General features: G+C 42.5%; 1 protein-coding gene across 5 annotated transcripts in view; it reads right to left on the reverse strand.

The window, feature by feature from the left end:
* Positions 1–5,662, reverse strand: part of FILIP1 (filamin A interacting protein 1) — a 121,053-nt gene extending 115,391 nt beyond the window's left edge. For 3 of the 5 annotated variants that reach the window (XM_064164222.1, XM_064164226.1, XM_064164224.1), the window contains exon 1: positions 5,150–5,662. The gene's annotated coding sequence lies outside the window, so the exon portion shown is untranslated. The remainder of the gene's footprint in view (positions 1–5,149) is intronic. The other 2 variants (XM_064164223.1, XM_064164221.1) reach the window with 2 other exon arrangements.
* Positions 5,663–26,166: the final 20,504 nt, after the last annotated feature.

Consider the following 26,166-nt stretch of genomic DNA (forward strand, 5'->3'; position numbering starts at 1 on the left):
AATCTTTGTTTGAATTGAGACTTTGTGTTTGCATTTATGTCAGTATTTCTTTCTTATGACAGTGAGAATAAGAAGCAATACTCAAAGTTCAGAAGCTGGAGGAGTAGGTGAAGAGATCCAAAAGAAAAGGAGAAAAAAAAATCAAGTGTCCAGTATCAAGGCACAACTTGCACAAGCACATGAGGTGTGACACAATCTTCATCATGATTAATCACTCCCAGTCTCTCTCCTGAACGGGAAATAGCTGTTCAGTTTGAAAAAGAAGAGGCTGAGGAGAGACCTCATGATTCTCTATAACTACCTGAAAGGACATTGTAGAGATTGGTGCTGGTCTCTTCTCGCAGGTAAATAGTGACAGGAGGGAATGGCTTCAGGCTGCGATTGGGTAGGTTTAGACTGGACATTAGGAAACATTTTTTCCCAGCAAAAGTGGTCAGGCATTGGAATGAGCTGCCCAAGGAAGTGGTGGAGTCACCAATCCTGGATGTGTTTAAAAGTGGTTTGGATGTGGTGCTTGGGGATATGGGTTAGGGTGAGCCTTGTAGAGTAGGATTGTTGGTTAGACTTGGTGATCCTGAGAGGCTTTTCTAACTGCAATGTTTCTGTGATTCCTGTAAGATTTCTGTGACAAGTGCTCCTGTTCTTTGGAGACCAATACCTCAAGGAATAAATACAGCAATGTGTTCAAAATGCCCTCTTTTTCTAGTATCACTTGGTGAAAATTCTTGCTATTAAATGAGAAAAAAAATGAATGGTTGAGAAATATTAATTTTTAATCATAGAACCATAGAATCAATTTGTTTCCTTCGTTATCTGAAATCCTCCAGTATCAAGGAAATCCTGTATTCCTCAAATAATTCCCAGAATTCTGTATAAAACCAGGAAACAACTTTGAGTAGAAAACATCAAGAGGAAAAAAAAGGCTGAAAAATGAAAAACACCAGAACAAGGTGAAAAAGCTGAAAACTACAGGTGTTTGTACTTCTCATAAAGGAACAAAGTTTTCTATAGGATAGATTATCAAACTGGATGTTAGGAAAGGGTTCTTTACAGTGAGGGTGGTGAGACACTGGAACTGGCTGTCCAGGGAGGTTGTGGATGCTCCCTCTCTGGAGGTGTTCAAGGCTACGTTAGATAAGGTCTTGAGCAACCTATTCTAGTGAGAGGTCCTCCTGCCTATGGCAGGGGGTTGGAACTGGATGATCCTTGAGGTCCCTTCCAACCTAAACCATCCTATGATTCTATGAGTCTATCAGTATTTTACCACACACACTGTTTTATCTTTGTAGATTTCAGTTCTTGCCTTAGGCTTAATATGCTAAATATTTTTGGTGAAATAGGAATTATGAATAGATGAAGTTTCTTTTGTCTCATTGTTTCACCTGGCTTATTCACAAATATTGTATCTCAGGTTCTGCAAATGGCATTTTGGACATGAAGACAGACAAAACCCTTGCCCTCAGATTCAGTTTACAGATTAAAATAGCCTGGCAAACTGCAACAACAGAACTTGAGGAAAGAAGGGAAGAAACAGGAAATTGGAGAGAAAGTAAAATGTCTCTTAGGGGAAAAAGTAGAGAGGAATATGAATAATTCATTTTTAAAATGCTCTTGAGTGGGCTCAGATTTTATCTGTTAATTATTTAACTCTGAGACTTGGTCTTAGTAAACTCAAAAGGAATCTCACTCTGAATTCAGTGGTATAAACTTTGGCCTCTGATTCAGCACAGCTCTGAGATTAATTTATGCTTGGAGGCACATCAGCTGAGTTAGATGAGCTTACCAAAAGCCTTAGATTAAGGAATCTGTGCCAAAAGATCCTGTGCCAGGAGGAAATTCCCTGATACACCTGTGTCAGTTCAAAGGGTTTTGCATGGAAATGGCTACACTGGTGAACTGGTGAGCCAGAGGAACACAATGGGGCATGCTAGTAAAAGAAAAGATTCCTTTTGTGCTAAACCCACATGATACTTCCAGGAAGTACAATTATATCTTTAGTTGTTCTCTGGTGAACAGAGCTTTGTTAGCAGACAAGTTTAGTATTTTCATTACAGATTTGCAGATTGCATTGGGTTGGAAGGGACTCTCAAAGGTCATTCTGGCCAACCTCCATGCAGTCAGCAGGGACACCTCCAACTACATCAGGCTGCCCAGGGCCACATCAAGTCTGATGTTGTGTATCTCCTGTGACAGGACATCAACCACATCCTTGGGCAACCTGTTACAGTATTTCACCACTCTCATTATAAAGAACTTCCTCCTTATATCTGTCCTAATTCTATGCTGCTCTAGTTTCAAACCACTGCCCTTCATCCTATCTCTACAAGTCCTTCTAAACAGTCCTTCCCCAGCCTTCCTGTAGGTCCCCTTCAGATATTGGATCCATGGATGCTGCAGTGACAGAAACTACAGAAATCCCATATTCCATCAGGTCAATTCCAAGCTTACTAAAACCAGTAGCATAAAGGATGCACTAGGTAACCCCTGAGTCAAAGGTTAATAGACTACCAGATAGGAGCAGGAGTAGAATGGGAAAATCAGGGCAGATGTAGGCAGGAACACAACAATGCTGAGCTTTGATGATGAATTTCAAGACTTTGAATTTGGTGCTAAAAAGAACCAGATGCTCTGCAAAGAGATTGAAAGACTGAGGTGATGACAAAACACTCAGTTAAGATGATGACTTTAGCTGTGGCTAGATTGCCTAAAAGAGGCCATAAATTCTAATATTACCGTAATTAAGGTGAAAGAATGAGCCACAGGCAGAGTCTGGAATTAGATTCAGCTTGGGAAGAATATAGAGTCTTTAGCACCATGAAAGGCACCATTTATTCCACAGTGATGGAAATACAAATCAAATCAAAACAGTATCTAATGGGAAAAAATAAATGTGTGCACTACGTCTTCTTGTCTGCTGAAAAAAATCTCCACAATGGAGCGGACAGCCAAAGCCTAAATCACTTTTTGATTTGATGTAAAATTGAGCTTGGTTTCACTGCAGCCATTAGTAGGGTTGGCTATTTGTCAAATATGAAGCCATCTGTTGAATAGCCACATTACATATTCCACAGATTTGATTGGAAAATCCCAGAGCCTCTTTCTGGACACCTGTTGAGAAAAGTAATTTTAGCCTCCTCCTCCATGTTGAAGTGGAAAGGAAGACAGATGTATGTAAAACCACAACTCTGTGTATCAGAGTTGGAAGTTGCTATCTCATTGTGCAAAAGTCATTTTGTTTGATAGTTATCAGGCTAATAATTTTCCCTTCTGCTTTTAAAAACTTTGCTACAAGTAAATTGTGCAAGAGCAGTAAAACCGTAAAACCATATATTATGCTAACTAGGAACTAAAACCAATAAGCAGTCAATAATTAGTGGAGCATTTCCCCACAATTTTGTCACCTCTCTATATTTAGAAGCTCACATTTGCCATTTCTCCACAGTTTATTAGTTGCCAATTAGCTCAGTGCAAAGAAGAAACAGTAATTTTCACTCTAATGCCAAGACTACGAGAAGGGTACAAATCACATCAGGGCAGTTTTAGTTCTCACTCTACAGCTGCCTTACAAAGAAAAATAACTCTCTCAGGATATGTCTAAATTACAAAAGTAATACCAAAGTTTCCTTTTGAGATTTAGATTTGGGATTGCACCGTGCTGGAGTAACTCCACAGCAATGATTATCACATTGAATCGTGGCCACCAAAAAGTATTTGTGTTTAGTGTCCCTTGCTATGAAACAAAGTGTGGCCTGAGTGACTTGGGGCTTTAAGACTTTTCTTCCACCCTATTACTTCATTTATCTTATTGCTACATTCTCAGACACCAAGTCAAAGTGGCTGCAGAGTATCTTAATTTCCTCCAATCTGTAAGCATGTCACTGCTAAGATGTGGTATTGATGTCATTTAGATAGTATGCTGAGGCGCAACTACAGCTCTTTAGCTAAAAGCAAGAGTTTCTCATCGTCCTGGGGCAATCCCAGAGTCCACAGACTAAGTGTCATCCACCACAGGCAGTCAGCACAGACTCAGGCGGTCCGTTCCTTCTTTAGGACAAATATTTTTCATCTGAGACAGTTGTAGATAAATCTGTGAGCAGGGGTTAAGCGCATTCTTTAAATCTTTGCCTCCATAACTGAATTCCCATTGCGGATGGATTCCCAATCAGCCTGACTTTGACAGCTTCATGCAGGATAAATTTCTTTGGTTTGGAAAAAAAAAAAAAGCATTTACAAGATGGGGTGGAGGGGATTCATTCTCTCATTGACCAAACCCAGCTTTTGTCAGTCGAGACAAAGCAACTCATACCAAGCAATCCCTCCTTTAAAATACAGGACCATTATGGTCACCATAGGCTATGCATTGCCAACAAACAAGCTTCCATTCTGCTGCCAGGGTGAAATATCTGAGAACAGTTCTCTCATTTCTTTTGCTAAAGGAAACAAACACTTTTAAGAGCAGTGACAGCAGCTCAAGCACACTTGGGTACAATAAATATCAAGTCAGTGTTTAGGAGGGTTTCCTTATACAGCTAATCATTGCACCAGAGATTAATATTCATTCTGTGTAAACGAGTACAAGAGGAAGAACCAGGAGCAGTTGTCACAGGGACAGCGCAGAAGGTTCCAGGTGTGCCTGTGTGCTAAAAGTTAGTCAGAAAACAAGAAGTATAAATGTGCAGGGTTACAAAGGACTCAGCCAATTCAGTAAGTGAACAGCTATTTCCTCTTACTTATCACACAAGGCTGTCGCTGTTCTCAATAGCTGCTAGACTACCGCTGGTAAGAGATGTTATGTATTCTATTCTGAAACGCTGGTTTGTCTTCTGTCAGCATGTAAGCAGATACAAGCAAGTTACATCTCCAAATGTACACACAGTTTTTCTTACTGCTGCAAGCTGCTGGATTATGCTGATTCTAGGAACTGCAAAAGTGATTCGAGCAACACTGTTCTGTAGTGAAAATGTGTGGGGGGGGGGGAAGTAAATAATATAACCAACAACTCCTAGCCCTGCTTTCACCTATCTACTGACATTTCCAAATCATGCAGAGGGCTGTTCATAGAAAGGACAGCCAATAGTCACTAGAAAGTAAATTTTAACAAGAAAAAAAAATTAAAAAGAATGCCCTGGAGTGGTTAGTTCAATCTTACCTGGCAGCAACACGGACCTGGGAATATATCCTTTACACTGCGAGATCACAGTAGCTCGTCCCACAGCACTACCACAGCAGTAGACTGATCCAACCCAGGAGAACACAAGGAGAGAAACTTTTCCCACTTTTCTGGGTCCACCAGCAGCTGAAGTGAAGGAGGAAATGGGGCAGAGAGTAGAAGATGAGAGCTGCTTCTTGCAGAAATCCCAGGCAGGAGAAGTAGGAGGTATGCTCAGTCTGTGTCTCACCCAGACTTTTGTTTAAAAGTTTTTTCAACTGTTGCTAGGTGGTGTTAGGCTTTGGCAGTTTAGTTCTCAGATTGTATTTCCCCTCTTCTGGTCTCTTCACACAGTGTTACAGCAATGACTTTGTTGAGCTCAGCTCGCTTGTGCTATATTTAACCAGTGTTCTCAGCAAGTCAAGCCTGTCAACAGCTGAGAAGTTTGGAGCAGGCTCTGCCGAGTTCCTCAGCTGCTGAATTATCAGTGGATGTAGCACCACACAGCCCAGCTACTACATTCACTGAAAGATGGTGGGGAAACTGTCAAATCCTTTTAAGGGCTTCCAGTGACTTCACGGGAGTAATTACTATTTAAAGCACTGAGTCCAAGATGTGTATTTAGGCATATATTGCAGACTGCTAGAGAAAGAATACTTGTGTTCACAGCAGATGAGTTCAATTATTTACACAGTGAGGATAAGTAGGAAGTTTATCATTTGAAAGGTATGCACTTCACTTCAGGAAAAATTACACCTGGGGAGAACTTCTTTTTCTTTTGCAGCATAATTTTTCACAGAGTTTAAATGCATTGAGAAGACACAGAGAAATTAATGAAAGGCTTAGGGTGGAAGGTTTTCAGGGGGATATTGATTCCAAAGGCAAGCTTTTTCTCCCAGACCAAGAGCTTCCTACAGTAATTCCTATTCTCTCTCTCACTCTCACTGAAGAAGAAAAGGAAAGCCACACAAATCCCAGATTGTTTGATATGAATATTAGGAACACATTACTCCAGGGCTGTGTACATTCTGATGTATCCATACTTACTTCTGGATCTAATTACTGGTCCTAATCCTAAGGCACAAGTCTCTTAATCAACAGACTAGAAGAAACAGCAGCTTTCAGTCCACAAACCACCTCCAAATATGTTGCAGATCTCAAACTAGAGAGTGAAGTTCTATCACCTCGTGGCAAAGCAGCCCCTGTAAACATCCCTGGCAAAGAAAATTCCATACCACTACAACTTTGTTCTCAGTTGACCTATACTTCAGAGTGAATGGGCTTCCTTTGGGAAGTGTTTCCCTAGCAATGATCTGTGATATTTAGGGAAGAAGAAAGGAAAAGAAAGAAGGAAGGAAAGAAAAAAGTAGAAAGACACAAAAAAAGATTTCTTCCTAATATTTCTCCCTGAAGAACATTTCAGGACAAAAGAAGATGTAAGAAAATTAAAACAAAATCCTTCAGTGATGCTGGGTGGCTGTGCAAATAGTAGGATGGGTAGTGAAAAGGTAGCAAAAACTGTAAGGAGCCCTTATGAGAAGCAGGTGGAGGATTAGCTGTAGCCTGGTGCTCTAACCCCTCTTCACAGGATGTCAGGGGTTGGAAGAGACCCAAGGAGATCATCGAGTCCAACCCCCCTGCCACAGCAGGACCATACAATCTAGCTCAGGTCACACAGGAACACATCCAGACAGGCCTTGAAAGCCTCCAGAGAAGGAGACTCCACAACCTCTCTGGGGAGCCTGTTCCAGTGCTCTGTGACCTTCACAGTAAAAGAGGTTCCCCTTGTGTTGAGGTGGAACCTCCTGTGCTGCAGCTACATCCATTGCTCCTTGTCCTGTGCCAGGGAACAAGTGAACAGAGCCTGTCCCCCCTCTCCTGACCCCCAGCCCTCAGATGTTTATGAACATTTATTAAATCCCCTCTCGGGGGGGGACTTTTGAGAGGCTTCTTCAGACTAAACAGCCCCAGGTCCCTCAGCCTCTCCTCATCAGGCAGTGCTCCAGTCCCCTAATCATCCTCATAGCCCTCTGCTGGACCTTCTGAAGCAGATCCCTGTCCCTCTTAAACTGGGCATTCCAAAACTGAACACAGCAATGACTTTGTGCTTGATCTGTGCTACTTCCTAAACAAGGCAGGAAAATGAAAAATACATCCCAAAGAACTTATAAGAAGGAAGCTAAGTAAATATTAGGTGTCATGGCAAGTAACTGATACTTAGACCTTGATGACACATTTATAAACACTTCTATCATTTTGGTTTGGAGGCCAAATACTGATCACACATTTTATTTTGCCCATTTCAATATTTGACTCTTTGAGCATAGCTGGGCTGTATAAAAACAGAAACACTCCTTTTTTACAGAAGATGGTTATAGAGACAGATAATATATTGGCACAGAGCTTGGTGCTGCATGCTTACACTTCAAACTGAAATGAACTGCATACATCCACGTTCTAAAAAGAACATCTATTTTCATTCCCTTGTATAAAACTGAAGTATTCCAATCAGATGAGTAACGTTTGGACTGTCCTGGCACAAAGTGCAATATTAATAGTACATTACCCGTTCAAGTATAAGAAATCAGGCAAAGAAAACAATTAACTTGGCTCATAAATCTCAGGAAAACCCAAATGATCCTCAGCATTTCTCTCCCATTAGTTAGTGGCACATTGGCTGTGTGGAAAACAATGCAGCTTCTTAGGAGGCAAACTCTGCTGCCAGCCCTGGTGGGTGGGTTTCGATAGTGACTTGCTGATGCAAGCCTGCTCATTCTTGTACACTTGCAAACTTACTCCCCAGCTGTGCACCACACATATTAATCCTGTAATACAGTATGAGTTTCAGCAAAAAAATACAGGGAAAATGGAACATTTTGCAAGGAAATCACAGGAAATAGAAAAACTTCCAGCACAGGAAAGTGTGTGATTAATCTGCATTCCTGGGAGTGGATAGAATAGAATCATAGAATTGTTTTGTTTGGAGAAACCTCCAAGATCATTGAGTTCAACAGTCAGCCTAAGAGCACTATGGCCATTAAACCATGTCCCAAAGTGCCATGTCCACACATTTCTTGAACACCTCCAGGGATAGTGACTCCAGCAACTCTCTGGGCAGCCTGTCCCAATGCAAAGTGTAAAACTTCCTGCAGTATGATGTTGTGGAGAGGTTGGTACTTGTCCCTTCTCACAGGTAATTAGGGATAGAACAAGAGGAAACAGTCTCAAGCTTTGACTAGGTAGGTTTAGACTGGACATTATGGAAAGAATTGTCAGAATTTGGAATGGGCTGCCCAGGGAGGTAGTGGAGACACCAAGCCTGGATGTGTTTAAAGGTGATTTGGATGTGGTGCTTGGGGCTATGGTTTAAGAGCGAACCTTGCAGAGCAGAGATATGAGTTGGACTTGGTGATCCTGAGGGTCTCTTCCAAGCTGAAGGTTGTGATTCTGTAAGTACTTCTGTGATTCTGTAAGTATTTCCCTTACTGAAGGAGGGAAATAGTAATTATCAAGAGATAGGTTGTAGATGCTGGGGAACAAGAGAAAAAACAGAACCACAGAAGAGGCTTTTTAGTTTGGCATCCTAAATTAGGTCCTAATCTCAGTACACAGCATCGTCCTAAATCCTAGTGACATCCTACAACTAAGTACAATTACAATTTCTGATGATTTTTCTGATCTCTTAATTAAACAAGCAGGATACAAGAGCCTGAAGTAGGTAACCCAAAGAAAATTTTTCATGAAAGCCAAAGCTTTCAGAATTAATTCAACCAAAACACCAAAGGCCAGAGCAATGTAAAGCAAAGGGGACAAAACATGGCTTTAAAGAGGGTATAAGGGCAGCAGCAGAGCCTGCTGCCATTTTTGGAGATCAAGTCAGTCACAAATACAGAAGAGGAATTGTGATTGTTCACACAAGCATATTTCTCTATATTTTACTAGAAAATAGATGGAAAAAAAAATGACCTGAGCTGCTCTAGAGAAATTTCAGGCTAGAGGCAGAAATCACTGGCAGAAAATCCTCTTCTTTTTTTTTGCACAGAAAAGATCAAAACAGATGTTGTCTTCTGACCTTACTGGTCCCTCTTGCCCTTACTATGTGTGTCTGTAAATATGCTTTTTCTGGAACACATACAATAGTATTACTATTTAATCTTCTCTCAGCTATCCATCACTGTAGTGTATGAGTACATCTCATTCTCTGAAGTCTCCTCTCTTTGTCCTTTTCAAGTATTTTACATCACTGTTAACTGGGCCAATGTGCTAGAAACAATCCTATCTAAACAGGCTTAGGGTTTCTTAACTATATGTTCTGAAGAGATCTAGTATGTGAAACGACCTCAAGATGTACCAGGGGAGGTTTAGGTTGGATATGAGAAGAAAATTTTTCACTGAAGAAGTTCTCAAATCCTGGAACAGGCTGCCCAGGCAGGTGGCTGAATCCTCATCCCTGGAGGTGTTTAAAAGATGCAGAGATGGGGTGCTGAGGGATATGGCTTAGCACCAGACTTGGTAGAGTTAGATAATGGTTGGAGTCAATGATCTTAAAAGTCTTTCCCAGCCAAAACTCTTCTATGAGTCTATGAATTTGTGTGAGCAACCACTGCCAGTTCTTAAGTCTCTCCTTGCATTGAAATAAGAGTCAGCAGTATTTTCATTTCCAAAAATTCAGTTGCTTGAAGGGTAGTGCACCTTGCTTTCATAGCACCTATTGCTCAGCTCCATAAAAGATACCTTATTTTAGATTCTGCTGCTGCTTTTAGCTTTATTTTGGCTTTACAGTATAACTAGTGCTGCCTCACAGTATGCTGAAAGGGAGAGTCTTTGATCATGCATTGATGAATCTAATCTTGGCTGCATGCTCTCAAATCTGTGTCTTGAGAGGCCTAGGTAGAATTGTTTGTTTGTTTTCTTTCACTGCCCATTGTCACCTAATAAAAGCCAGTATACATAGAAAAAAAATCATAGAATGGTCTGGATTGGAAGAGACCTCCAAAGGTCATCTAGTCCAACCCCTCTGCAGTAAGCAGGGGCGCCCTCAACTAGGTCAGGTTGCTCAGAGCCATTCTGACCTATTGCAACATCATCATCACCATCATCATCTCAGGCAGAAGCAAGTGATTTAGTATGTCAAAGCCAGTAATAAAGGCAGGAACTTAGAAAGTGCTGACTTGGAGTTTAACTACATCACTATGTTTATTTGTCCAAGATGAAGCAGCCTGCTGATTGCAAGACACAAGTAATTACTGTGAGTTCTCCCCAAACAGAGAGATCTGTAGAAAACTCATCAGATTACTTTGATTTTATTGTTACTTCAGAGATTAGGTCTGCTATGTCTTTAGCTCAAGCACCTGGATTTTTAAAGCCAAAGATAAAAACATATTTCTGCTATTTAGCTCATAAATTTAGTTCTGTTATTTTATAATCTTGCCAAACTAATGAAACTAACAAACAAAAAAAAAAGTGATCTTCCACAGTCTAAATATTTACCCAGATACAGAAATTCTTTTCCTAAGAAGGCCATGTAGAATTTAAAAGTTAATTGCATAATTAACATTTGTATTTCTTTTTTTCCTTACACTATTTACTCCTTTTTTTGACACCTGCAAAACATATGCCTTTAATATTAGTTTTGCTAATGGCTACAACTACCTGAAGGGAGGCTGTAGCCAGGTGGGGGTTGGTTTCTTCTCCCAGGCAACCAGCAATAGAACAAGGGGACACAGTCTCAAGCTGTGCCAGGGGAGGTCTAAGCAGGATGTTAGGAGGAAGTTGTTGCCAGAGAGAGTGACTGGCATTGGAATGGGCTGTCCAGGGAGGTGGTGGAGTCGTTGTCCCTGGAGGTGTTGAAGCAAAGCCTGGATGAGGCACTTAGTGTCATGGTCTGATCGATTGGCTAGGGCTGTGTGATAGGTTAGGCTGGATGAGCTTGGAGGTCTCTTCCAAATTGAATGATTCTATGAGATATATATATATATATATACATATATAAACATAAATCAGTGCCTTAAGACCCTCACCACAGTCACAAACCTCCAGGAACACTTAATGGAGTTTTACAGTCTTTCCTCTAATAGTTTTCCATGCTTTTACCAGCAAGACACCACCAGGGAGTCTTGCATTTTGTTTCTTTTTACACTGTCTTAATCTATATTCTGTCTTCAAAAAAACATTTTTAGCTTTGTTCTGTTATTTGAATGAGAGAACATGGAAAAGACAAGGGGTACAGAGTACAAGTTCCAGCTGGACTCCAGTAGAGAACAATCAGATATTGGAATCATCTCCCCAGGGAAGCACTGGATGCTCCTACATTGGACATTAAGACTCAGCTTGACAGGGTGCTGGGCCAGCTCATTTCAACTACACTACCACCTAGAAAGCTTGGACCAGATGATCCATAGGGGCCCTTCCAGCCTGGCGTTCTGTGATTCCATGTGATTCATATTAAAGCTATTTCAAATGTCATATTTCTTCACAGAGCCCATAAAAATATTGGCATTTCAGAAATCCTCTCCAAATGAAGTGAGGTCCAGTTCAAAGATGACTTCAGACAATTTTTCCCTGTGAGGATGACAGAACACTGGAATAGGCTGCTCAGATTGTGGAGTCTCCCTCTCTGGAGATACTCAAACCCTGCCTGGACATGTTCCTGTGTGATCTGGTCTAGGTGATCCTGCTCTGGCGGGGGGGTTGGACTGGATGAGCTTTCCAGACCCTGACATTCCGTGATTCTGTGAATCAGATACATAGTCACATCAAGAGCATGAGATGACCCACCAAACTTACAGAGGAGTTAAAAATGACAACATAGTGATAGCTTCAGAGAAACTTTAGCTTAGTACTTTTTGAGTACAAAGCACCAGAACCTGGCTTTCACTCACACCTGGGTCAAATGGAGACAGTATGAAGCACGAATCTGGAACAAAGTGCCAGCTCAGGCCTCTGGAAATGGACTAAATTATCATATTTGTTTCACTGCCACACCCCAGGAGTGGCATGCAACTTGTGTAAAGACTATGATAAAAATGAGCTGAATACAATTAATTGCTTTTAAGGCCAGAATAAGCTATTTCATAATCTAACGTTGCCTCCTACACAAGAAAGGCTATGGAATGTTCTCCATGCAAAAGAGCAAGTTGCAGTGCATTACAACACTTCCTTTAGAAAGATTCTATAAATCAAATTGGATAATTAGCTTCAGTAATGTTTAATGCAGCTCAAAAGATAATTATTATCCTTGCTGCTTCAAGCAGACTGAAGCTTTGCAATGTATCAGGCAATCTCCAAGGCCCCTTTCAACCTAAGCCACTCTATGCTTTCCAATTTCCTGTTGTCTGGCTTTGGTCACCTCATGGGCTAGGATCAGATGGCTTTCAACTCCTCTCAATCTATTAATCTCTAAAGATGCTCCTGTGGAAGTTGAAAAACCCTGCAGAGAACACCTAAGCCTACAGGAGCTGGCTGTGTTTTTTCCTGGGTTTTGTGGCACCTTTGGAAACAGTGCACAGATATCCCTGGATATTCATAGAGTGAAAACCATTGTACACCACTTTACACTAAGTAATTAAACATAATTATCATTAGAACCATGAAAATAATTGAAAATCAGTTCTGAGCCTTTTCTTTTAGAGTGAAATTCTTACTGTCCTTTAGCAGATGGCTTTGTATTACGCAGGAACCCGCCCAGATTCACTACAGTGGTTGGCAGAGAGAGTGATTGGCATTGGAATGGGCTGCCCAGGGAGGTGGTGGAGTCACCATCCCTGGAGGTGTTGAAGAAAAGACTGGATGAGACACTTGGTGCCATGGTCTAGTTGACTGGATAGGGCTGGGTGCTAGGTTGGACTGGATGAGCTTGGAGGTCTCTTCCGACCTGGTTGATTCTATGATTCTATGAAAAGTAGTCAAGGAAATAAGCAAGCATCCTTCTTGTTTAATCTTTTATCCCTCAGGTAAATAAGGATAAATAGAAATAAATATAGAACACAATTTGGAGGCTTCAATATTTCCTTGAAAGGACACCTAGAAGATGTTTAATAAAGAGTTCCATGATGAGATGATGCCCTGGATGAAAATACTCCTCTATTTTCCCCAGATTTGGAAGGGAGTCCAAAAGAATTGCTACAGATTTTTGTAGTGTGGCTGAAACATCAACTTCCTATTTTGTGTTAGTCTTCATCTTACTTTTACAAAGATCTATCCAAAGGGGAAAAAAGCACTTGGAAAGGAACATGAAGAGATCAGCTACAAGTAGGTAATTATCAGTGGTACCTGCAAAGAATAGTAGAAACGTTTGCTCTAAGTGAATCAAACACAAACTTCATGCACACTTTCCGTGGAAGAAGACCAAGCAAAACATTCTTCTCCTTGTAGCTAAGCTTAATTATGTTCAACCTACTTAGTACTGCAGTCTTTTCAGCAAACCTAACAAGCTGTGAAGCAGAAAACTGTGCCTTAATTGCAGCCAGTAGATCAACATCTACTTCATGCCAGGGGAGGCTCCAGTCCATTTTTAAGATGGATTCAGTTCTTTCTGCTGTCTTACAGAATCATAGAATCAAACATGTTGGAAGAGACCTCCAAGATCATCCAGTCCAACCTAGCACCCAGCCCTGTCCAATCAAGTAGACCATGGCACTAAGTGCCTCATCCAGGCTTTTCTTGAACACCTCCAGGGACAGCGATTTTTTAACACCTCCAGGGACATTGACTTCACCGTCTCCTTGGGCAGCCCATTCCAATGCAAATTACTTTCTCTGGGAAGACCTTCCTCCTAACATCCAGCCTACACCTCCCCTGCCACAACTTGAGACTGTGTCCCCTTGTTCTGTTGCTGGTGGCCTGGGAGAAGAGACCAATCCCCACCTAACTCCAGCCTCCTTTCAGGTAGTTGTAGACAGCTTGCAGGAAAAGTGGAATTATCAAACAGATACAATTAAATTATTGGAATTGTGCAACTCCACAGACCTTGGTAAAGTCCCTGTGTTGTATATGTGCCCTTTACCAGATCCCCCCCTCCATACTAATGTATTATCTTAAAAGATGTGCAGAAGTTGGAGGTGAAACAGGGCATTCCTCACTGGCATAACAAGAAGTAATAAAGCATTTTCTGCAGACAAAAGAGATCATCCCAATCTACTATTAAAGCCTAAGGACTAGATCACCCCGAAAAGCACCTCTGTCCGTGCAAACAGTCGGCTGCCCATGAGGGTACGCTCTGGTTAGACATCTCCAAGAGGACAGTGCCACCTATCTATACATTAGGGTTCATTCACGGCAGACGGCGAGAGAGGATAGGGAGAGGGAGCTGCATTCCCTGTATCCAGTCTTGCACCATCTGTTGCAACATCTCTCTTCCCTTTTATGTAAATAGGTCTGACACCCCAACCTCAGGTTTCTTCAGTGAACAAGCAAGTACAAGAGAAGGCCAGAGAAGATTTTTTTAAGGTTTTCAAGAATTCTCCAATATTATTAACATTCACAAATTAAAATTTTGGAAATACTACAAAATTACTTCATTACAACAAATACTGCCCTGAAGTTTTTAAGGCCAGGCTGGATGTGGCTCTGAGCCTAGTGTGAGGTGACCCTACCCATGGCAGGGAACTGGAACTAGATGACCCTTGAGGTCCCTTCCAGGCCTGACAATTCTATGATTCTATAGCAAATCCTATTTCTAAAGAGCAATTTCAGAAACCAAGAGAATACATTTTTGTCTACCTTACTGTTTGACTAAAATAAAAATAGATTAATTGAAGCACATAAAAGGGAAAAGAGGAGCACTGAAAATGCTGTTCTGAAAGCTCACTAACGAACAAATCCACCCAAATTCCTCTGATTTGACTTCACCACAATCCTGAAATGAATTCCTTTGGAATGTAAACAGGTTTGTCTTCCTTTCAGCTCCCAACAAAATTAAAGTAGCCTTCACCTGACCTTTGCAAAAAAAGGGGAATCACAAAGATACACATTCCCCTGGACTGTCTACAGCCTCTAAAGCTTCTCATTCTTTCTGTGGTACACTTCATGGCAAAACAGTAATGCACTGTTTGTTAAAAAACCAGCACGGCAGTTCCCCAATTCACTTTTGTAACCTGTCTAGCTCCATCAGCTTAATAAAGTCATAGAATCATAGAATCAACCAGGTTGGAAGAGACCTCCAAGTTCATCCAGTCCAACCTAGCACCCAGCCCTAGCCAATCAACCAGACCATGGCACTAAGTGCCTCATCCAGGCTCTTCTTCAACACCTCCAGCCACAGAGACTCCACCAGCTCCCTGGGCAGCTCATTTCAATGCCAATCACTCTCTCTGGCAAGTACTTCCTCCTAACATCCAGCCTATACTGGTCTTGAATATCTCTTTGGGTCCCTTTCAACCCCTAACATCATGTGATCCTGTGAACATGAGATGCTGAGGCTAAACTAAATGTCCCTAATGTCTGACATTAGATGATGAGATTCTCAGCCTTACCACCTTACCTGTTGCTCTGAGATCCCAAGTATCTGTTTGTAACCCTGAAAACAGCCTGTTTCCTTTGCAAACCCAAAGTTTTCATTTAGGCAGCTGTTTTCAACAGCTGGTTTTCTGTTCTACGTTTTGATTACATGAAGCTGCCCTGTTTTCCACTTTTTCTTCATCTCTTCCCTCGAGCCAGAAAATTATGCCACAGGGAGTGAAGACTACTGAGACCTACTCCTTTAGACACCCTACTAAGGGTCAATAGATACATGTACCTTGGGAATAAATGTACTTAGCTAAGTGAATCATGTTTTTCTCCAAGACACAACTGAATTTTTCTACTTGAACTTCAGCCTGATGTAAGCTATCTCTGTGATCTTGCTTATATCAGCTGTAGCCAGTATAAACAAGGACAGGCACAGCACAAAATACCCAAACCTCTTGAAAGCATCATGGCTATCTCAGGAACGTTTAATGTGTCTAAGCCAAACCTTATTTACATCAGATCTTTATAAAGAACACTGCATCATACTCGGTGTGTCTTAAAACAGAAAACAAACCAAAACTAAAGCAAACAGAAACACACACAGACGCTAAACAAAGCCAAACCAAAACAACAGCAAAAGCCCCCAAACCTCCCAGATCAACCAACCAAAAAGGACAGAAAATAATTAAGCTGCCTTGGATAGACTTGCTTGGTAGCAGAGAGAGTTACCATCCTAAATGCACTGTACAGTAGATTTAACACTACTGTAGTAGATGTTACACTGCTCTGGTATCCAATGCAGAGTGAATGGATGTAAGTGGTGAAAAGAACAGATTAGTTGATCATAGCTGTATTTGAATAAGACTTTACTAGATTAATCTTAATAAAACTCAAAACACCACCTATTTTTATATCTTCTGCTCACACACCCTAATGGCAAATACTAAAAGCATTCAGGAGGCACAGTTTCTTCCTGTAGGATCCACTAAGCTGGACGCAAGCTTTGGCAGCTTCTTGGATCTGGAAGACAGAAGCACCCCAAACTGAGATTTTCCATCACCAACAGCCCTGAAGGTTCTCCACTCTAGATGGAGATCCCAGATTCTTGTCAAGCAGAGTTTTGTCTCTAGTGAACAAGTCCTATGAGGAACAGCTGATGAAACTGGGATTGTTTAGTCTGGAGAAGAGGATGCTGAGGGGAGACATCATTGCTCTCTACAATTGCCTGAAAGCAGGTTGCAGTGAAGTGGGTGTTGGTCTCTTCTTCCTAGTGTCAGGTGACAGAAAAAGAGGAAATGACCTGAAGTGGCATTAGGGGAGGTTTAGGTTCAGGCCACACCTTGAGTGCTGTGTCCAGTTCTGGGCTCCTCAATTCAAAACAGATGTTGAGGTACTGGAACATGTCCACAGAAGGACAACATAGCTGGTGAGAGGCCTGGAGCACAGCCCTGTGAGGAGAGGCTAAGGGAGCTGGGGTTGTTTAGCCTGGAGAAGAGAAGGCTCAGGGGTGACCTCATTGCTGTCTACAGCTACCTGAAAGGAGGTTGTAGCCAGGTGAGGTTGGTCTCTTCTGCCAGGCAACTGTCAACAGAACAAGGGGACACAGTCTCAAGCTGTAGGAGGAAGTTGTTGGCAGAGAAAGTGATCGGCATTGGAATGGGCTGCCCAGGGAGGTGGTGGAGTTACTGTCCCTGGAGGTGCTCAAAAAAAGACTGGATGAGGCACTTACTACCATGGTCTAGTTGATTGGATAGGACTGGGTTATAGGTAGGAGTGGATGACCTTGGAGGTCTCTTCCAACCTGGTTGATTCTATGATTCCATGAGACTAGGAAAAATGTCTTTACTGAAAGATTGGTCAGGCATTGGAACAGGCTACCCAGGGAAGTGTTGGAGTCACCACTCCTGGAGGTGTTAAAGAAATGTATGGACATGGCATGTCAGGACATGGTTTAGTGGCCATGGTGGTGTTAGGTTGACCTTTGGACTCAATGTGCTTAGAGGTCTTGCAGGTAATGTAATACAGCTCAGAAATAAGAGAGTTTCTAGGGATTTAAACTAAAATCATGTATAATCAAAACTTACAGGTAAGTAAAATGTCAGGTTTTATCCAATTCTTCAGAAACTTAATGACTACACTTGCCCTCATTTATAGAGGTGAATCAACAAGAGCTATATGCCTGCAGGGAAGTGGTTGGAACTGGGGCCATTGCTAAAAAGACAAACTTTTGGGCTACAGGCATTGTCTGCAGAACTGAGGCATTTGAAAACTAGGTTCTCATGGATATTTTATCTCATTATCTCATCATAGCAAATGTTAAACTGAATAGGCTTTGTTAGTGAAGTCCCAGGGGCTGCAGAACTCTTGGTAGAAATATACTGAGGCTGCAAATTTTGGATCTGAGACTGGATGATTTCAAGCACACTTAAAGTTCATGAATAATTGATTCCAGGAGCTAGCCCCATTCTAAACATGGGGAACATTTACAAAATCCCTAACTGGAAATAAGCGTTGAACATCATCAGGGTTTGGAGTTATTAATCTGCAGGGTTGTAACTGAGACCCTTCCATAGCTGAAAGTCAAGAGTGGCTACAAATGCAGGAACTGCAGAAGAAACCTCACATTGTGTGGGTGCACTGCACTCACAATGCCTTTGTCATCTGCCTCCATTTTTAATGTTACTAAACTTTCCAGAGATCATTTTAAGTTAATGCCATACTGCCAGTCTGAGTTAACGAGCTAGCAATTAGAATAGTAGAATCAAGCAGGTTGGAAGAGACCTCCAAGATCATCCAGTCCAACCTAGCACCCAGCCCTATCCAGTCAACCAGACCATGGCACTAAGTGCCCCAGCCAGGCTCTTCTTGAACACCTCCAGGGACAGCAACTCCACCACCTCCCTGGGCAGCCCATTCCAATGCCAATCACTCTCTCTGCCAACAACTTCCTCCTAACATCCAGCCTAGACCTCCCCTGCCACAACTGCAGACTGTGTCCCCTTCTTCTGTTGATGCTTGCCTGGCAGAAGAGCCCAACCCCACCTGGCTACAGCCTCCCTTCAGGTAGTTGCAGACAGCAATGAGCTCTGCCCTGAGCCTCCTCTGCTGCAGGCTGCACACCCCCAGCTCCCTCAGCCTCTCCTCATAGGGTTTGTGTTCCAGGCCTCTCGCCAGCTTTGTCGCCCTCCTGTGGACACAATCCAGCATCTCAACACCTCTCTTGACTTGAGAAGCCCAGAACTGGACACAGTAATCAAGGTGTGGCTGCCCGGTGTTGCATGCTGTCACAAAACCAATATCCAAATATCATCCCTTACATCCTGCCCTTACACTGATACCATTAAAAGTTACTTGAAAGCGGAAGGATTAATTGTGGCGCAGTTTTTATGTTGTCTGTGTGGGTCATTTTCATTCTGTGCCTTCTCGCAGCCTCTAAATGACTACACCATGCCCTCTAGTGGTACAGGGCTTCAGTTCTCTAATCTACTGCGGTCAGGTTAAAGTCTGACACCTAGGAAAGAAGGCTGAGAGGAGACTTTGCTGCTCCCTACAGCTACCTGAAAGGAGGTTGTGGTGAGGCTGGTGTTGACCTCTTCTCCCATATAACTAATGGCAGGACAAGAGGAAACGGCCTCAATCTGCTTCAAGGCAGGTTTAGGTTGGATATTGGGAAAAATTTCTTTGCTGAAAGAGCAGTCAAGCATTGGAGCAGGCTGCCCAGGGAGGTGGTGGTGTCACCATTCCTGGGAGTGTTCAAGAAACAAGTTGATCACAGAATCATAGAAGACATCTGGTTGGAAGAAACCACCAAGGTCACCCAGTCCATCCCTCAACCCAGCACCAAAGAGCCAACACTAAACCATGTCCCCAAGCTCCAGGTCCACATGCTGCTTAAATGCCTCCAGGGATCAACCCAGCACCAGAGAGCCAACACTAAACCATGTCCCCAAGCTCCAGGTCCACATGCTGTTTAAATGCTTCCAGGGATGGTGACTCCACCATTGCCCTGGGCAGACCATTTCAATGTTTGATATTTCCTAGCACCCAGCCTCAACTTCCTCTGGTGCAGCTTGAAACCATTTCCTCTAGTCCTGTCACTTGCTACTAAGGAGAAGAGGCTGGCCCCTTCCTGGCACTTTAGGACATAGTCTAGTGGTCATGGAGGTGTTGGGTAGAAGTTTGGACTTGATGATCTTGGAGTCCTTTTCCAGCCTTGATGATTCTATCATTAGGATGTCTATTTGATTGAAAATATCACAGTTGTGACTCTGGTGTTTAGAATAAGATGATGCTCTACACTGAAAGATTTCAAAGCTTATTATTACCCATTTAGATTCCAAAGGGTATTTATATCAGGCACAATAAGTAACCAGTTTTTTTGAGTCTCAGGGCAAATACTCAGCACTCATTCTCATGACTGATGCAGATACATTTCACCTATTAGTAGAAGACAACACAAAGTGCATAGCTAAACCAATAATACTGTGGTTATATAAATATAAATCTTTACATTTAACACATATGCTCCACCTACAGAAGTGACACTTTGGAGCTGGTGCAGAATGAGCTGTGTGGTACATTGCTCACTGTTCTCTGTAAAGCAAGATCAACCACAGGGGCTCTTATTCTACTGCATCCTTTATAAAGTTCCTTTGGAAATAAGCCCTTTCCTACAGCTTTTCAATATCTCCATTTTAACAGCCTCATTAACACAAGACTGAGTTTCTGGCTTCACCATCCCTGGCTACACCTCTGTCAGTAAATACCGTGGCCACATGGCTCTGCTTTACCTGCTTCCAGACTGTAGCCCTGTTTAGGTTGGAAGGGATCTCAAAGATCATCCAGTTCCAATCCCTCACCATTGGCAGGGACACCTCCCACTAGAACAGGTCACTTAAGGCCTCATCCAACCTGGCCTTGAACACCTCCAGGGAGGGAGCAGCCACAACCTCCCTGGGCAACCTGTGCCAGTGTCTCATCAACCTCATTGTAAGGAACTTCTTCCTAATATCCAGTTTAAACCCCCCCTCTGCCATTTTAAACCTATGACTCTTCATCCGGTCATTCCAATGCTTGATGAATATTCCCTTCCCAGCCCTCCTGTAGCTCCCTTCAGATACTGGAAGGCCACTTCAAGGTCTCCTGGAAGCCTTCTCTTCTCCTGGCTGCAGAGCCCCAACTCTCATAGCCTGTCCTCAGAGCAGAGGTGCTACAACCCCCTGATCATTTTTGTGGTCCTTTTCTGAACCTTCTCCATCAGGTCCATGTCCTTCCCATACAGAGGACTCCAGACCTGGATGCAGTGCTCAAGATGAGGTCTCACCAGAGCAAAGTCAAGTTCTGCATATATGAGTTACAGCCACTTCTCATTGCCTGCTGTCAGGTCTTTTAATCTTTAGATTAAGATTGTCCACCCACTTTTAAGTGGGTGGACAAAGTGAACCATACTCAGAAACTCTTCTCCCTTTTCCACTCACACCCTGTGGTGGAAAAAAAGAGACGAGAACGGGAGCAGTTTTGACACGTTGCTACATGATGTTTCCTGAACAGCCCTTTTCAGACTGAGCTTTTGTTTTAAGGCAGGGCATTTCCAGTCATTTTCAAGATCAAGTAACATGTAAAGCAAACATGACCCTTTTCAGTCTGCTAATGACTTTTTAAAACTACTTTAGCTCCCATTCAGTTTTGTGCCCTCTGCCTCCTTGTAGAAAAGTTTAACCTTCCATGAGATTAGTAAAACAGTGGAAAAATACCTTCCTAAGAAATAGAAGCTAAAGACTTTTTCATAACTGTAATAAGCTTGCTAAATACCTTACTGTCATACACCTTTCAGATATTTATATGTATATATTCATACATATGTATATATATTCATACATAAATATATACACACAAACATATGTATGTATTGCCAAAAACATGTAAGTCAAACAACATAACCTTTTAAACCAGTGTGAATGACATTAAGTCTTCTTTCATATTGTGTTTGATAAGGGCTCAATATTTGAAATGAAATTCAGCAGCAGAATCCATTTCTACACTCAGCTGAGATTAAAAACCAATCAATTTCCCATCACCTTTATTCTAGAATTGCTATAAATCTGAATTCTAAAAAACAAACCAAAAAAGTCCTTACCATTGCTTTTGTCACTGTTTTCCAAAAGTTTCTGGGCATTCTACTTTGTTACTGAATTCAGAATCCAAAAGATCAGACATGTATCTCTGTATCAAGTGCACAGAGAGTAAAGAGTCCATTCAGATCCAGAAAGACTTCTTAGAGGACTCAGCTGAAATGTGCAAACAGAGGCTGCTGAATGTTTGCCATCTGGTCTCTATCACTGGTTAGATCCTACAAAATGTCTTAAAGGGTCCTTTTGATTCTGTTTAAGTGTGGGATGTGCTGTCCACAACAACATTATGCATATTTTTCCCTTACATAATGTCCTAGATACAATGAATAAGGTCAGCACACACTAGATTTACCAGTAGGAGTAATGGCAGCATGGAATAAATATTTGGCATAATAAATACATTTCTGTTTCTCTCGTTAACTATTGCCATGGGACACTTAAAAAATCCACAAGAAGCATATCCACAGTGATTATAGAGATTGAAATAGGGCTGGTTCGCTGTAGAAATAGGCATAGACAAGCTGACATCTTGTTCTGTTAAAAATAGAGTATAAATTTCAACAAGGCTTTTTAATGCCTTTCTTTTGATCTCAGAACAATCACCACACTGTACTCCATCCTCAATGTCTCTCTTGCAGTGAGGGCCCAGAGCTGCACACAGTGCTCGAGGTGAGGCCTCCCCAGTGCAGAGTACAGAGCAGAATGACATCCCCAGTGCTTCTGGCCACACCATTCCTGATACAAGCCAAGATGCCACTGGCCTTCCTGGCCACCTGGGCACATTGCTGGCCCATGCCCAGCTGGTTGTCACTCAGCACTGCCATACAGTTCTCTAGCCACTCATCCCCCAGCTCGCAGCTCTGCATGGGCTTACTGTGGCCAAAGTATAGGAGCCTGCACTTGGCCTTATTAAACAGTCCCCTAAACCAAGCATTTCTTCTGTGACTGAAGTATTTAACTAAGACCTTAATCATTCAATATCGTTGAGAAAACAAATCAAACTGTGGGCAGTAAGGGATTCCAAGACTGCTCACTCAAGATTTCTTGCAGACTGCTACTGCAGACGCTGGGGGGGGGAAAGCTCAACTGCAACAGTACTCATCTGCCCCCTTGTGACAGGCTAAGAAAAACTGTCAGATCAGTAAAATTCTGGAGCCTTCCCACGAAATGTTATCCTAACACTGCGGTTCCTCGTGTCACAGAGCCCAGTGATGTGACAGGCTGCTTTGTAAGGCTTGTAAATGCTTCATTAAGGGTGAAATGTTCATGCAGACTTTCATAGTTAGTATCATCCATTTTGAAGATTCAGATTCAAGACAGAGGGGTTTTGTCATTTGGGCACAATCTGGTCATGACTAGCTTGGTAAAAATCATAGAATCAACCAGGCTGGAAGAGACCTCCAAGATCATCCAGTTCAACCTAGCACCCAGCCCTGTCCAGTCAACCAGACCATGGCACTAAGTGCCTCATCCAGGCTTTGCTTCAACACCTCCAGGCACGGTGCCTCCACCACCTCCCTGGGCAGCCCATTCCAATGCAAATCACTCTCTCTGCCAACAACTTCCTCCTAACATCCAGCCTATACTTTCCCCAGCACAACTTGAGACTGTGTCCCCTTGTTCTATTGCTGGTTGCCTGGGAGAAGAGGCCACCCCCCACCTGGCTACAATGTCCCTTCAGGTAGTGGTAGACAGCAATGAGCTCTGCCCTGAGCCTCCTCTGCTGCAGGCTGCACACCCCCAGCTCCCTCAGCCTCTCCTCATAGGGTTTGTGTTCCAGGCCCCTCACCAGCTTTGTCGCCCTCCTGTGGACACAATCCAGCATCTCAACATCTCTCTTGAATTGAGGGGCCCAGAACTGGAAGAAATGAAGTATCTTTGGCTGCAATCATTCTGACTACAAGTGCTGTTCTAAAAGTCTGCTTGGAAGAGGTGAAAAAGCAATTTTCGAGGGCACTTGCTCATTTATTATTGCACCTATATAGTTCAGAAAGCCAAGACTGCCTAACTATCAACATTTACAGGAGCTGTTCTTCAGCTCACTAATTAGAGCACTCCCTCAAAAACATGAAAAGAGTAATTCTTCAGTTTCAAATTTATAAGGGAATGAAAAAAAAAACAACTAAAGAAAATAATCCTTTAATTTACTTAGTAAATGACTTGTGGAAGAACAGCCTTCCACTTTACTCTGAAGCATGGACAAGTAGTCTAGAAATTCTTATGCTTGCTTAAAACATTGTAATTATATTAATCAAATGCATAGGTCAGCACTGTTAAACATTGCCATAACAACATAATTCCGTGAGATGAAAAAGATGTGAAGACATTTTCATTCCAGAGATGACAGGAATGAGAAGTTTTGACTAAAATTGATTAAAGTCGCTGCTTTCATAAGCATAATGACATCTGTGTGAGGCAGGATAAGAAAGAATTTGCTCCAAGTTCTCTGTTCCCAGGAGATAACACAACAGGTAGGGGGAAATGTCATATAGCTGTTTCCACAGTATGTGATGAAGCAAAGAAAAAGGGAGAATAATGCTGTGGTTGAAATGATTACAGATGCAGACTACATGAGGTGAAGCTGTCATTTGAATTTCCAGGAGAGAAAGGCCATCTTACTGGAGAATTTCAGTATGGTTACACCTCAAAGACTATACATTATATCCTTTGCATAGCATAGGACAGCCTCTAATCTTAATTACTCTGATTTCAAGTTTTAAAATAGCTCTTCTTAGTTACTTGTTACTCATAGAATCACAGAACGCAAGGTTGGAAGGGATCTCCAGAGATCATTGAGTCCAACCACCCTGCCAAAAGCAAGATCCCATAGGGTAGTCTGCACAGGAATGCATCCAGAAGGGTTTTGAAAGTCTCCAGAGGACTCCACAACCTCTCTGGACAGCCTGTTCCAGGGCTCTGTCACCCTCATTGCAAAGAAGTTTCTCCTCATGTTGAGGTGAAACCTTCTATGTTCAAGTTTGTATCCATTGCTCCTTGTCTTATTGCTGTGCACCACCAAAAAGAGGTTGAACCCAACCAATTGACACCCACCCCTCAGATGTTTATAGACACTACTCAGATCCCTTCTCAATCTTCTCTTCTCCAGGGCTCTCAGTCTCTCTTCATAGGGGAGATGCAGTAGTCCAACATCAAACTGTAAAAACAAATGTTGGCTTTTCCTACCTAGAAGACCAGATATTCTTTTCTCTAGAATTGTCTACTCAACCAGATCATACAGAAGAAAGAAGACACATATTTATCAATCCCAAGGCATCATTAGATCTTTTCTATTTCACTTGTGTGCAATGATCTCCTCTGCTACTCACTCTTAATTCTAAGCAGGCTAAAAGCAGTCTGTGCAGCTGCAAGAAAGCAGATGAAGTGTTACAACTTTTCAGAGGGCTGGAGCACTTCTGCTATGAGGACAGCCTGAAAGAGTTGGGGCTGTGCAGGCTGGAGAAGAGGAGGCTCCCAGGTGACCTTCTTGTGGCCTTCCAGTAGCTAAAGGGTCCTACAAAAATGATGGGGAGGGACTTTTTCGGCTCTCAGGGAGTGACAGGACTGGGGGAATGGAGCAAAGCTGGAGGTGGGTAGGTTCTGACTGGATGTAAGGAGGAAGTTCTTGAGCATGAGAGTGGTGAAAGGCTGGAATGGGTTGCCCAGGGAGGTGGTTGAGGCCCCATGGCTGGAGGTGTTTGAGGCCAGGCTGGATAGGCCTCTGGGCAGCCTGCTCTAGGGTAGGCTGTCCCTGCCCATGGCAGGAGGGTTGGAACTAGCTGATCCTTGTGGTCCCTCCCAACCCTACTGATTCTATGACTGTTCTGCAGCTCTGTCTGCATGGTTAGTTTAGACAGGCCCCAGATCACCCTGCCTATGTTCTGTGCTGGTCAGGAGATGTGCAAGCACAGTAAACATTGACCATTCTGCAGCTAACAAGGCTGCTACACAGCATACTTGATTAGCCAGGGCCAAGCACTGAGTGAGCTGGCTCAGAACACTTGCAGTGTGAGACTGCATGAGCTCTCAGAAAGCCTGTGTCAACTTACAGCACAACATGCAGGCACAGTTCTGAGCATAAGCCAGGGTCCAGAAGCACTAGGGAAGACAATCTGCCTCCAAAAAAATCAGTGAGGAATGACATACAAAAGTAAATTAATCTTGCAACACTTGGAGAAGGCATAAAAATAGAAATATAACTTCATCTAGCACTTTCTTCTTTAAGACTATGGTTGCATGTGTAATTCTGGGAACTCAGACTTCTAGCTTTTATTTTCTGAGGCCTCTCAAGATACAATTCACCTAATCAAACAAGGACTCCTACACAACAGAAATCTACATCTGAGCTAGACCCTTTGTAGGTACTCTTTATAGTTAATGGAAAGCAACAGGAGATTTGAGGGAGCAATTCATCTCATTCTAAAGCAGATACCTAAAAATATC

The sequence above is a fragment of the Pogoniulus pusillus genome, chromosome 25 (genome assembly GCF_015220805.1).
Source record: "Pogoniulus pusillus isolate bPogPus1 chromosome 25, bPogPus1.pri, whole genome shotgun sequence".
Taxonomy (NCBI): domain Eukaryota; kingdom Metazoa; phylum Chordata; class Aves; order Piciformes; family Lybiidae; genus Pogoniulus; species Pogoniulus pusillus.